Below are 15,167 nucleotides of genomic sequence, written 5' to 3' on the forward strand. Positions count from 1 at the left end.
AATTCTAATATATAAAAATGAAACTGATCTTGTCACTAGCATCTCTGGCATGTAAAATTGGGTGGGGGCATCAAAGAACGTAATTTAAATGGTACTACGTACTACCTAACCCAACCTGTTTACTATCTTCGATTCCATTGCTATTTTTCTGCTTACCTTCACGGGCCCCTTGAGACATATTAAGAACTCTGTTATAGTCGTTTTACAGCCTGACATTATATTCCAAATAATAATAATTATTATTATTTATATGTTATTCTGTCGTTAGTAATGGGGGCGCGGTGGCTCAGTGGTAGAGCGTTCACCTCCGGTGCTTGGGGTCCCTGGTTCGATCCCAGCTCGCGCCGTGTGGACTTTGTGGTGGACAAACACCGTGCTCGTGGGTTTTCTCGGGGTTCTCCCGTTTCCTGCCACTTTCTTCATTCCACCATTTCACTCATCTCTCATCATCACCGTCTCCTTTAGCCTAACCGACATAACCATGGGACTTAAAACTTAAAGATTTCATTTCATTTTTTCTGTCGTTAGTAAATAAATTAAATTAGAATAAAATACTAAATAGCCTATTTTGTATTTCAAAATATTGGGGGAGGGGACGCGTACCCCCACCAGAGACGCCCGTGGATCTTGTAGCTGATCGAATCATAGGAAAACGGCTACACTGAAATGAATTTTGGAATATACTTTATCACCTCACCTGGAATTGGGTTTTTATCACGTCAATTTGATTAAAATGTGTATCCTGAAAAGGGGAGTATAATCACGAATCCCTGAAGCTAAAAAACACGAAACTGGCACATAAACTCGTCATTAAAATTAAACAGACACGTGTTCATTGATTTCGAAATTTCTCGTTTTAAAGATGAAAGAAAGGGAAGTATCTACATGTTTTTCGCCAAATTGAAATCTTCGTTATCTGTTGTTTGTGATCATATCACGGAAAAATAGCTGATCCGTTTGAAATTAATTTTGGAACATACTTCTTACCTCAAGCTGGAGTTTTATGTCACTTTGATTAAAGTGTTATCCTAAATGAAGAGGGAGTTTAAAAGGAACTACCGATCATGGTACTAACAAAAAGTGCTCATGCGTGGATACATTTCTAATTGCGCTTTTTATACTAATTTGGGATCAATATTAGAGATTTATGTCAATATTATCAGACCAAAACCATAATCACGAAGAAATTAAATGTCGACTAAAAGTAGGGATATCGTGTTTATTATTCAGTTCAAAATCTTTTGTCGTCACAAATTCTGTCGAGGAATTTGAAGCTTGAAATATATAAACGATAACCATTCCTGGTGTACTTTATGGTTGAGAAACGTGGTCGCTTACTCTGAGGGAAGAACGCAGACTGAAAGTACTTGAGAATAAAATCCTGGAACGAATATTCAGATCCAAGAGGATGGGAATGGGGAATGATGGAAGCGTCATAACAAGAAACTGCATAATTTAAACCATTTACCGAACATTGTTAGGGTCATCAAGTCTGGGAGGCTCAGGTGGGCAGGTCATGTAGCTAGAATGAATGAAAGTAGGAACGCTTTCGAAGTTTTAACTGGAAGTCCAATCGGAAAACGACTATTTGGAAAACCTAGGCATAGATGGGAAGATAATATTAAGATGGATCTCGCAGAAATAGGAATACAAAATAAAAACTGGATCCAGTTGGCTAAGTATAGAAGTCAATGGAGAGTTTTCGTGAACGCCGCATTGAACCTCTGGTTTGCATAGACCATAGAGTTAGTTAGATGTACTAATTTGAGGATGCTTAATCCAAAGAAATTTTAAAACTTATCCATCCAGGCCATCACAAGAAAAATGATCTCAAAGTTGGGTGTTTGAAGTACCTTTATGTCAATTGTAGAAGTGCCCAAGCCTGGATACATTCCTAACTGCACTTTTTATATTAATTTCAGGATGCTGTTTTAAAGTTATCCATCTATGGACTCATGAGAAAGATGACCAAATTTGGGATCTTTACTTTATTGATCACAAAGAAGAAATTCATTAAATATGTTGTACCATAGATCATACAGAGACACTTTTCCTTAATTTAAAAAAGTACAAAAAGTGCAATTAGAAATGTATCCAGGCGTGGGTGTTTTTTTTTCCACTGGCATGAAGCAATAGTTCAAACACCCCAACTTTGAGATCATTTTTCTCGTAACACTATGGACGGAAAAGTTTAAAAACAGTTTCTTTTGATCCAGCATCCTCAAATTAATACAAAAGGTGCAATTAGAAATTTATTCAAGCGTGAGTACTTTTTATTAGTATCATGATTGGGTATTCTTTAAGTAAAAAATAGATTATCTTACGGGTTTTTATTATTAAGCTTTCACTGGATGTTGCATCATTTGGCCTAATCCTCGTTTCGCCTAACCAATTATCTTACACTTTTATGACAGATAAAAGATAAGATTTAATGTCTGCCATTTCAGCCGAAATAAGGATACTCATTTGGCCTAATCCATGTTTTGTCTAAAATGGCTTACTATAAAACAAATCGTGGAGATAAAACTGGAGGGAAATTTTTCGAAAAAATATTCCCTATTATGTGAAGAACAGAAATACAAATTAGTTTTCCCATAACTAATTTGTAATACGGCTATCTGCTTTCGGGAAAATGTTTCGACTTGTACAGTTACTTTTCCGTTCCATTTTGAGAATATTAATGCCCTCACAGGGTGTAAAGTGGCTGTATTTGAGATGAGAGAAAAACAAGTTACACCTGTTATTAATTTTGTTTAAAGGTGAGTGCTGTTCAAAAATAACTTTTAGTTTGCAGTTTGTTTCCAAATATCTGATATTGTCAAATGGTACTGCTAATCGGTATGTTAAAGGAAATACAGTTTGTGTGTTTCTTCTTATGATGCAAAAGTCGTTTTATTGTAGGTTTTGCTAATCTTTCAGAGGATTTCATTCCAGTTTCAATGTTTTTTGAAACTGTTAATGTATTATACGGGATCCTATTGTGATTCTATTGTAATTATAATTCGTATGAAATTTGTAAATATTTCGAGCTAGATGTGACTAAAGATTTCTAAATTTGCTCATAACTTAACAATGGACAACTGTGATCGAAATGAGTGATTTGTGACAAATCGCTCCGCTGACAAATTGCTCTTTGGATAATTCTACAATCCAAACATAACGAAGAGAGAAGAAAAATATATTTCAATTCTTATTATTACTTTTGAATTTACAACTTTTGAGGTGAATTTCCACTCGTTACACACACTACCTTGAATGTACACTCATGTCCAAAATTATTGTCGCGTCTATAAATATATTGCTGTAGGAATATAGTTTGATAACGAATTCGCCCAGTATTTCTTACAATATAAGTACGTGTATAATCGGCAAAGACATGCATGTGTCAAATTTCATGTAAAAAGAGCAGCAAATAAAAACAATAAAACAAAAATAAAACTTTCTTGTCCATTTAGCAACATTTTGTTTTACTCATTCTAATTTTCGTATTTATGATTCTTTTCCTGTGCAATTTGCTACAAATATACATTTCCTGATTATACACACAGTATCAGTATTGAAAGTACCCTGCAAAATCATTATCAAATTATATTCTTACAAGGAGACTGTTAGGCCCTATAGATATGCGACAATCATTTTGGACATGAGTGCACATAGCATAAGTCTCTGACTGTAAGATGTACAATGAGATTGAAATCCGGGCTTCTCGGTGGTTCTTTCAACAGGAAGAAGTGGAATGCTCCTCCAAACTGATGGTGGCAACCGGGAACTGTTAGGAGAGTGGTTGTTCTTCTGGTACACTTCATTTCCACTCGTATGACAGAAATAAATATAGTTGATTCTGGAGATCTTCGTACTTCGATACAATACGGATGAATAGTACGTACCAAAGGTCCAAAACATTGCTTACAGAAAAAACACTCTAAATCAACATGGACTCTCCATTATCTTGTACAGTTCCAACCTGACATGATTTCGTTGGGCTGGCACCAAATATACATCACTATCAGCGTGATGAGATTGAAATCGAGACTCATCGCACCATGCTACTCGTTTTTATGGTCCAGTTACGTCATTCTGTTGCCAGTGTAAGACACTAACCGCAGTGACGTATAATTGCAAGTAGTAACCTCGTGGTTATCGGCTTCTGAAGTCCATACGATGAAGCGAACGTTGTCTACTAACTATCTGGCTGAACCCCTTATTCAGTTGGGTGGCCGTCTGGGCTGTTTACTGGTGTTCGGTGCAGTAAGCAAAGTTGTGGAAACATTTATACCTTGTTCTCTTACATGTGAGTTTCTTTTTACATTGTTAAATTACTGTAGATTTCCAAATTATGCAGATTCAATACTGAAACCGGAAATATATTTGTAACTTCCGCAGCAATAGAGTGATAATTTGAGATATGTAACCTGTTTATCGGAAGCTGAATTCTCATCAAAAACGATTTATCGTTATCTCTTACGATTTTTAATATTCAGGAATCAATATTGGAACCGGGAAACCGGAAATATATTTATAACATCCGCAGCAATAGAGTGATAATGTCAGACATGTAACCTGTTTATCGGAAGCTGAATTCTCATCAAAAACGATTTATCGTTATCTCTTACGATTTTTAATATTCAGGAATCAATATTGAAACCGGAAGTTGTACTAGTTCTTACTACTTCTGGCTTCAATAGAAGAGTGAAGCTGATATACAGGGTGTTTAATAAGTAATGGTCATAAACTAAACCGCAGATAGTACACGCCAAAACTAACAAAAAGTCTAAGTAAACGTGTGTCTGCAAACGCTTCGTAACGGAGATAGGGGCTGTCGAAAGTGTGGGAAAATGAAGTTTAGATACGAATATCTCAAAAAGTATGAATCGGACAGAGGGCGGTCCAATGAATGACTATCGAAGTCAGACCTGCGCTATGCAGAAATGCATGGTTGATAACTCTGCAATGCGCGCGAAGGGATTCCCCAAAGAAACGGAGGGATTCCCGGAAAATTGTCCAAGGAAAGGGGGCTCGAGATGAACATCGAGGACGAGTCTATCCACCAGTGATTCATAAGTCGTGGTACCAGGTCGAAAGCTCGAAAAGATACAAAATGGCGGACAATGTTTACGTGCCGTGCATGGTTGCATAACCAGCAGGAAATAAGAGAGGCAATCGAAGAAGGGTGGTGGTGCATGTTGTGAACTATTTCAGAGCACATTCCTAAGACGAATGCACATGTACAGAGTAGTCCTTTACTGTACCAATACCAAGGTAAAACAAACGGTGCGCGAAAATGAATGGAATGGCCGAAGGGAGGAATTAGAAGAACGCGTGCTACAGGCAGTGGACGAAAACCCAGGAACGAGCACAAGACGTGTGGGACTTGCCGAACGCGTATCCAATGCTCTCGTATGGCACATTCGCCATGAACAGCAATTGTACCCATACCATCTGCGACGTGTCCAACCTCTGACCCACACAGACTTTCCGGTGAGAATGCAGTTTTGTCAGTGGTTTCGCAGACAAATTACTGGCAATCCTTATTTCACTGATGACGTCCTATTTACTGATGAAGCACAATTCACCCGGGGTGGCATTGTAAATTTTCACAATTCTCATGTATGGGCCCCTGCGAATCCACATGCAATAGTGGAGGTAGGACATCAGCGTAGGTTCTCCTTAAATATGTGGGTAGGACTCTTAGGTGATTTGCTCGTAGGATCATTCTTTCTTCTTAATGCATTAACTGGGATCTCATATTTGCGATTTCTCCAAGACGATTTGCCGCTTCTACTCGAAGATATACCTCTCGATAGACGTCAGCGACTGTGGTTTATGCATGATGGAGCGCCAGCACATTTCTTTAACCGTGTTAGAGAACATTTACATGCCCGATTCGGACAAAAGTGGATAGGACGTGAGGGTCATATTCTTGGCCACCGCGCTCCCTGGACTTAAATCCTTTAGATTTCTTTCTCTGGGGCCATGTGAAATCGCAAGTTTATTCTACCCCTGTTGCAACATTAGAATACCTTCGAGAAATGGTGGAACAATGTTGCGGACATATTCAACAGGATGCCAACATGTTATCACGTCTACATGGATCTTTGCGAAGACGGGTACGAGCATGCATTCGCATGAATGGACGACACTTCCAACATTTACTTTAATGATAGAGGTAGGTTAATTTCTCATGCATCTGTTCTGTGGTTACACATCTGTGTATTTACTGTTTACCTGATGATTAATACTGTACACATTACCAACATGACGATTTCTGTTTGTTGATATGGACAAATACGACATGTCCATCATTTTTTGCTTGTTGTAATACACTTACGCGTTCAACATGTGGAATGTTTCAGATTCGCCTCCCACATACTCGAATGTTGTCATCCTTTTCCCATTGCAATCCAGTTTGCGGATATTCGTTACGTTAACTGCTTAGCACATAATGCTTCATCAATGCCTTGCATACCGTTTGATTTATCTAAGTGCTGCCACACTTGTACGTATGCATTAGTTGTCGGAATTCTTCCTGGAGCCATTTACAATGTACATCACCACACTTCAATTGCCTCTCTCATTTCCTGCTGGTTATGCAACCACACACGGCACGTAAACATTGTCCACCATTTTGTATCTTTTCGAGCTTTCGACCTGGTACCACGACTTATGAATAACTGGTGGATAGACTCGCTTTCGATGTTCATCTCGAACCCCCTTTCCTTGGACAATTTTCCGGGAATCCCTTGCGCGCGCATTGCAGAGTTATCAACCATGCATTTCTGCATAGCGCAGGTCTGACTTCGATAGTCATTCATTGGACCGCCCTCTGTCCGATTCATACTTTTTGAGATATTCGTCTCTAAACTTCATTTTCCCACATTTTCGACAGCCCCTATCTCCGTTACGAAGCGTTTGCGGACACATGTTTACTAAGAGTTTTTTGTTAGTTTTGGCGTGTACTATCTACGGTTTAATTTATGACCATTGCTTATAAAAAACATTATATATATATATATATATATATATATTTGGTCTAGGAATTAATTCGTGCGGTTGGTACGCACACATTGAAGCTGTAGTACAAACACAAAATACATAAATACCTTAAGAAAAATATTGTCCATCGCTAGCCACCACTTTCGCCCATCTGTCAGGCAATGTACGGATTCCGTGGCGAAAGAAGTCCTCATCCTTGGAAGCGATCCAGTCAGAGACCCATGTTTCGATATCTTCTGAAGAAGTAAACCGCTGTCCAATCAAATCGTTGTTCATGCAATCGAACAAGTAGTAGTCCGAAGGAGCAACGTCTGGTGAATACGGCGGGTGGGGTAACACTTCCCATCCGACATTTTCTAAATAGGTTTTGACCGGTTTTGCGACATGTGGGCGAGCGTTATCATGTTGAACAATAAGTTTATCATGTCTGTTCTCCCATTCTGGTCGTGTTCTGGCCAGAGCTTGCTTCAAACGCATTAATTGTCGTCGATAACGTTCTCCATTCATAGTTTCACCCGGTTGCAGCAGCTCATAGTACACCACACCTTTCATATCCCACCATATGCACAGCATAACCTTTGCACAGTGAATATCTCGTTTTGGTTGTGATGGACCTGGTTCACCTGTTTTCACTCAGGCCTTTTTTCGTTTAGGGTTCTCGTAATGGATCCACTTCTCATCACCCGTAATAATTCGATGCAGAAACCCCTTTCTGCTCTGTCGTTGAAGCAGCAATTCGCAAATGGTTTTTCGTCTTTCAACGTCTCTGTCTTTCAATTCATGTGGAACCCAATGTGACATCTTTTGAATCATTCCCATGGCTTTCAAGCGTTTGGAGACTGTTGTTTGATCAACACCTAATGCTGCTGCAAGTTGTTCCTGCGTTTGACACGAATCCTGCTCGAGCAATGCTGTCAATTCTTCGTCTTGAAATTTTTTTGGCTGTCCAGCTCGCTCTTGGTCTGCCAAGCCGAAATCACCACTTCTAAACCGTGCAAACCACTTCTGACACGTTCGCTCAGCTAGAGCATGGTCACCATACACTTCCACCAAAATACGATGACTTTTAGTCGCACTTTTCTGCATGTTAAAGTAATGCAGCAGGACACCCCGCAAAAACACTTTATCAGGCACAAATTGCGCCATGTTCACTTAACTACAAACTGGTGTTGTTGACGCTTTAATCCACTGCCCTATACTACGAACGATACGCGATGACAGGGGTTTGCAACACATGTGTGGATACACGGAACTGTGGGACGCTTCGTTCGTTGCGCCATCTCTTGTCCACCCGCACGAATTAATTCCTATACCAAATATATATATATATATATATATATATATATATATATATATGGTCATAGTAAATACATAATGGAGTTTTGGTACTGCTAACTCTTCGAAAATAGTTAATATAATTTTAATCTATATATTTTGCGTTTCTTAATTCTTCATATACTAGGGAATTTTCTCTTATAATTTCCCTCTAGTTGAATTTCCACGATTTTTTCTTATTATCCGCCATTTTAGGCGTAACGAGGATCCTTTTCGCCTAAAATGGCGGACACAAATCTTATCATTTATCTGTCATAAAAGTGTCAGATAATTGGTTAGGTGAAACGAGGATTAGGCCAAACGTGGCGACACGCTTTCACTGAAATGCGTATCTTAAGGGTAGAGCTTCTGAAAATTAACTTCCTACAAACATGACTGTACAATATTTGTTTCTTTTGTGATAAACTATATATATATATATATATATATATATATATATATATATATATATATATATATATATATATATATATATAAAAGGCCGTTAACATCCGGGATAACAAATGGAACATATTTCATGTATGCAGAATGTATTTTCGATATCACGTACTACAACAGAACGGACAGGGAGGGGAGCTGAGTCGGGTTAGTATATTTCCATCATTTTGATCACCATACATATATTGTTTTGATGCTAGAAGTATACAATGAAAAGTACATATTACATATCATGAGTTGAGTTGATTTTAAGATTAACGTCCCGTTCAGCAGCAAGGCTATATGAGATGTGGACCTACTGATTAACGTAGAATCCGAACCACATGAGCTCCCGCCGGGAAATGAACCCAGGTCTCCCACGCCAAAGGCGCGTACGCTAACCGCTTAGCCACAAAGGAGTTCGAAGTGGATTTTTTTTTCTGAAAACATTACAATAAGGAAAAAATAGTGTCCTATTAAGGAAGTTTTATTTCACAAGCTAAGGATACATTGTCACATAGGGAGAAATTCCCCTTCACCCACCACCCTATTAATTCGTTTGTTTCTTTGGAGTTTAAGGTCTCTCTTCTGCACTGAGCCTATTATGAAACATGGACCGACATTTTAACGTGAAATCCAAACCACAAGTACTTCCAAGGAATCCCAGGTCTCCCACATGAATAACAGGAACGCTCATCATATAGCCACCAAGTTTTATTTTTCTGTTGTAAATATAGTACGAAGTGTTTCGATTCGCAAAGCAAGAAACTCGTATACTGCTGTGCCGTACGTTAATAATTTTGTCCTCTTTCATTCTGCAAAATTGCACACAAATTAGTGTTAATACGAATAAAAGAAACCACTTGCATAAATTCAAGATCTGCAATTCATCTTTTTTAAAAGCAGCTGGCTTTTTTTTTCTTATTCATCTTTCTTTAGGCGCATGAGTTTGTGGAGAGTGGTTTATGAAATAAATTATCCCTGTACTATTAAAATATACTAAAAACAGCGTTTACAGAATTAAAAAAAAAGAGAGAACGTAGGAAAATTCCAACAGACAACTACCCATATAACCTACGTCTACTTCGCAAGCTCTATGCTTCTCTTATTTGTAAAGGATTGTATGAATACAGACCCACTTCTTTTGCCCTTTCTTTCAATATTACACGTATATATCAGCATATATATTTTGAATTACTAAGTGGAACGAGTAAAACGAGAGAAGCATATCATAGAAGTGCGAAGTGATAGAGGAATTAGAAGCAGTGGGAAAATATGATTAAATATATTGAGAGGTTAAATCGACGGAAACAGACCCAGAGAACCGATCACGTAATATGTTGCTGATAATGAAAAATAGGTAATTAAATACATCAAAGGGTTTACAATACTCATCACAAGCTCTGAGCAACAAGAAATGGGTTGAAAAAAAAAAAGAATAAATAATATTGAGTTAATAAAGTACTTGGCGGAAGAAATGTTTCATAAAGCTATTAATAGCCAAAGGAACTTTAGGATCCCCCTACACAAAAGTATGAAGAAAACACAAATATTAGTTTAATACCACATGCAAAGAAATCGTACTACAAATACTAACCAGGAAATCATATACTACATCCCAGAATAAATTAGGAAACTGGGGACGAATGATTTAAGTTTAGACAAGGTAAAAGCACTAAAAACTTCATTAGTTTATTTAGAGTAATCGGAGAACCTTGTAGGTAAAGGAAGGGAATATACGTAGTGTTGACTGATTTTGAAAATGCTTATTTTCGACTGGACTATTTCGATTAATGTGTTAAAGAAGATCGGAATGGAATAAATATTCGACAACTTATAATAAAATTGATGCACGAACGACTAAAAAGTGCAATAAAAAAAATTAGGAGACAAACGCATAAATGGAACATGAGCAGAGTGTTACATCTCATCAGTATTCTAGAAGTACTATCTACTGTATATTGACTAGAAACGCTTAAGAAAGCTCTCCAGAGTGAAGACAATATTTCGATGCGACTAAAAGGGTCAAGAGTATTCGTTTTGATGGTGTGGCTGTTGTAGTGAACTAAAATGAAAATTAGCAATCAATATGTTTGAAAAATTTCAGGAAAATCTAGGAAGAATACAGGATGAAACGTCAAGACGAAAACAAATTGAAGGAGCAGTAACTAAAGCGAAAGGAACTATGCCAATTAATGAAATCGTAGGGAAAAAATAGGATAGGTAACTAGTTATTGGTACTAGTAATACTTAATTTAACTAAAACTGTGAAATGAATGGAAAATAAATACAAGGATGAATATGGCAAAAAAAAAAAAAAAGAGTGGACGAATGAAGTTACAGAATAGGTCTATTAAATGTAATGTAATTAGGGGGTAGGAAACGTAGAACTTACAAAATGAAATGAAATGAATAAAAAATAGTTTAACATCCCACAGTTATGACTTGGGCTCGGAAGTTGAAGACCTAAAGATTACCTGAAAAGGACCTATAAAAGGTCCTAAAAATATCTTTTAAAAAAACCTAAAAACTGGATAAAAGGACGTAAAAGATCCAATTTAATTAGTATTACATATTTAATGAACATAATGCTCAAGAAATACAAGTTTCTGGAGGACATTACACCTTCTTATGTGACTTGTAATTGTTGCAGATCTGGTCTTATCAGTCCAGTCGTTGAAGAATGTCACCATTGGAATTGTCTTTACTAAAGAAAAGATGTTTAAGAGGTGGTGGTGATTCGAGTTAATGGCCAGTAAATTTATTGTCGAAAGATGAAAAAAAGACGTTAAGACCAAAACTTTAAAAAAGACCAATAAACAAAAAAAAAGCCGAAAAAGGTAAAAAAGGACAAATAAAATCTACAATTTTCTGGCCTACAATGACCCAAAGTGAAGATACATACATATGTTAAGCCTCGTCTGCGGGCGCTCGTAAAAAAAGAGGATTTTTCCTCGACTTCCGGGCCCTAGTTATGACCTTTAGGCTAAACGTGAGGGATGATTAATGAAAAGTGATTTATGAAATTAAATTTTTGGTGCTCTGCCCAAGGGCGCCGATCCCGGGGGGCATCTCATTTGGGCCCCCTATTGTATTTATGAATATACAATATTTGGCATAATTTGAGTGTAATTTGTTTTAATATATATATATACCTTCTGCATCTGAATGCCTCCCCCCAATTTACAGAGAAATCGGCCCCTTTGGCTCTCCCACCGGAAATCGAACCTAGGATCAAGTGAACTAACGAAAAACTGACGGAAAACTAAATACTGGTATATACAAAGCAATGAAGAATATTAGCTAAGTGAAATAAATAGAAAAAAAAACAATGACGTAATGTTATCAAAAGTTGGAAAGAGAATAGTTTAAAGGGAAAAGAAACTGATCAGATTACTTGCGAAAAAAATGTCTGATAAGGAATGCCACAGAAAGTATGTTCGGAGATAAAAGAAGAGATTGTGATTGTAATTAATGGATAATTTGAGACGGTTATTCTTATTCTCACAGTACGTGAAAATAAAGAGACTAGCTTAGAACCGAAATACATAAAGATTCTCCATTCGCGCATCTGAACTGTGAGTAATGGCGGAATATTTATGATGACGATGCAGTAGAGATGGTAGCAGGGTGTTTTTAAACAGAAGATTAGAGCTCAGTATTCTTTTAAAGGAATATAGCTTACCAAAACTTCTTTATATAGCTACTCTGTCAATGTGTTCGTCCAGGAGACACCAAATCTCAAAAACTACTTTATGGATCACCACAATCAATTTTCACCAGGATGTAGAGAGTCAAAAGTTAGGAATTGATTTGTTGATGCAAAATTATCCTTCAAGCTGATCCCAAGATATGAACAATCAAAAATCGGTTTTACCCATATACTCGTACAGAGTGTCTGTAGTGATTTGAGATTAGTGACTTAGTATAATACTCAGGTTTAGGAATGGCCAAAATCCTAGGGGTTTAGGGATTTTACTTTCCGGATTTCGAAAAAAATTCGGAATTTAGAAAAATCCGGAATTCGGAAAAATTCCAGATTTCGGGAAAATCCGGAATTCGGAAACACTCCAGAATTTACAAAATTGCAGATTTTTTTCCGAATTCTGATTTTTCCGATTTTACTTTCCGGATTCCGGAAAGTAAAAATTCCGGAATTGGCCATCCCTACTCAGGCTGAAAACTTCCTAATTTGTCCATAGAGTACAGCGCTGAAGTGAAACTACTTTAATTGAGAAATCTAGAGTTTATATATTTTCAAATAATCGTTCATTTTCAAGTATACTTAATTTAATTTAAGGTAAAATGCTATATTTAAGCCTAAGCACGGTAAAATTTAGCTTGTTAAGGAGTTTGTTTTACTAAGAACCAAAATTCCTTTATGTGATGTACACTGTGACATTCCTCTTATTTAAAAACATGATTATGTATAATCTTATTTAAAAAAAAAAAAAAAAAAAACTCTTTAAAAGGCCATATTTTTGCAGTAGGACTTTGGCCTGAAATACTCGGATACAAACGTAACCGAAATAGTGGTTCAGATCTCACTTTAAGAAGTAGGTTCCGCCTCATATAGTTTCGGCGCTGAATCATCATCATCATCATTATTGGCAAATCATTTGTAGCAACTGAGGAGCTTCCATACCAAGGTCCTCAGCTAACCTTTCCGTCTCCACGTTGAAGTTTTTCTTTTGAATAGCGTACATCAATAAACCTCTCGCACCCCCCTCTTTTTTCTGCCACCGAACCTTCTAAAACATGTTTCTCATGCTACAGTTTCTTCTCAGGCATTGTTCTAACCAGTTTCTCGTCCTCTTTTTAATTATATCTTTTAAAAAATCCTTTTCTCCTCTATTTCTAACAAGCCCTCATTTGTCTTCCATTCGACCCAGCTAATTTCTTCATTCTTCCCCACACAAATACTTCAAAAACCTACTGCCTTTTTTCATTGCTTTTACGTAGTGTCTATTCCTTCCCATAAACTGACAAATTACTAAGTGCTCGCTTTAAATGTGTTGAATAAGTCAGTACTATTTCGCGTAATTATGATGTATCGACGTAATTTATGTTTCTACGTTTCTCATTAATCTTCCTCCAATGTCTTCCTGTTTATAGTGAATGATGATGTACACTCATGTCCAAAATTATTGTCGCATGTCTATAAATATGTTGTTCTAGGAATCTAATTTGATAACGAATTCGCCCGGTATTTCTTATAATGTTAGTAATTATGTGTATAATTGGCAAAGACATGTATGTGGCAAATTTCATGTTAAAAGAGCAGTAGATACGAACAATAAAACGAAAATAAAACTTCCTTGTCCATTTAGCAACATTTTGTTTTACTCATTCTAATTTTCGTATTTATAATTCTTTTCCTATGAAATTTACCACAAATATACATTTCCCGATTATACACATAGTATTAGCATTAAAAGTGCCCTGCAATATCGTTATCAAATTATATTCTTACAAGAAGACAGTTATAGATATGCGACAATCATTTTGGGCATGAGTGTACGTGTGTACACTCTCCGTGAAAGAAACCGATGATTATATTCGTTAAGTTAATTACCATCTCAGGCATCATACTTGGTCTTTCAACGTATCTAAATCTTTAAAAGACGGCGGTCAGAAGTTCTACAACACGCCCTGAAGCAACACTGAATGTATTTATCTTCTAATCATCAGATTCTACATTAGTCACTCAACCTGAAGTGCCACTTGAACAAGGAAGAACCTAGAACTTCGTAGAAACTCTGTACCTGGAGCCGTGTAAAAACAAAACTAAATTGATTGTCCTAGAAAGGAATTCACATAAATGTTTATGAAATAACAGACAAATTCTGACCAAAGCATATATTAACTAATAAATAATAGCGTTACAGTTTCGGCAAATTAACTTTGCCTTCATCAGACACATTATCTAATACTGATCTGATAATGCGTCTGATGAAGGAATGTTAATTTGCCGAAACTGTAACGCTATTATTTATTAGTTAATATATGCTTTGGTCAGAATTTGTCTGTTATTTTATAAAAGAAGTTCCAAAGCTAGAATGAGTGGCATTCAAATGTTTATGACTGTATAAGCAACTTTACTTTTATTGCCCTTTTTCATTTTGTGTTAAATGTCTAGAAGTGGGCAATGCGTGTAATCCTGGTTTCGATTCCCGAAGAATGACTATTAGTACCTGAGAGCACAAAAATTAAATTTCACAATCATTCGCTTTCATTAATAATCCGTCTCCTTTACCCTAAAGCGCATAACCGTGGGGGGATGTTAAACTAAAAATTTAATTTATTTAATTTTAATTTTTAAAGAGAAACGCGAGTAGTATTTCAAAGAGTAAAATTCCCCGTCTCTTATAGCCCCCGCAAAGAAAAGTTTTAATTAATATTTCAAATTAAAGCGAATATTT

The 15,167-nt window shown here is 36.7% G+C and overlaps 1 protein-coding gene across 2 annotated transcripts in view; it reads right to left on the reverse strand.

Moving 5' to 3' along the window:
- The window catches only part of UGP (UDP-glucose pyrophosphorylase), a 142,072-nt gene that overhangs the window by 63,712 nt on the left and 63,193 nt on the right, over positions 1-15,167 (reverse strand). The window lies entirely within an intron of this gene.

This window comes from Thermobia domestica, chromosome 5, assembly GCF_964235325.1.
Source record: "Thermobia domestica chromosome 5, izTheDome1.hap1.1, whole genome shotgun sequence".
Classification (NCBI taxonomy): Eukaryota; Metazoa; Arthropoda; class Insecta; order Zygentoma; family Lepismatidae; genus Thermobia; species Thermobia domestica.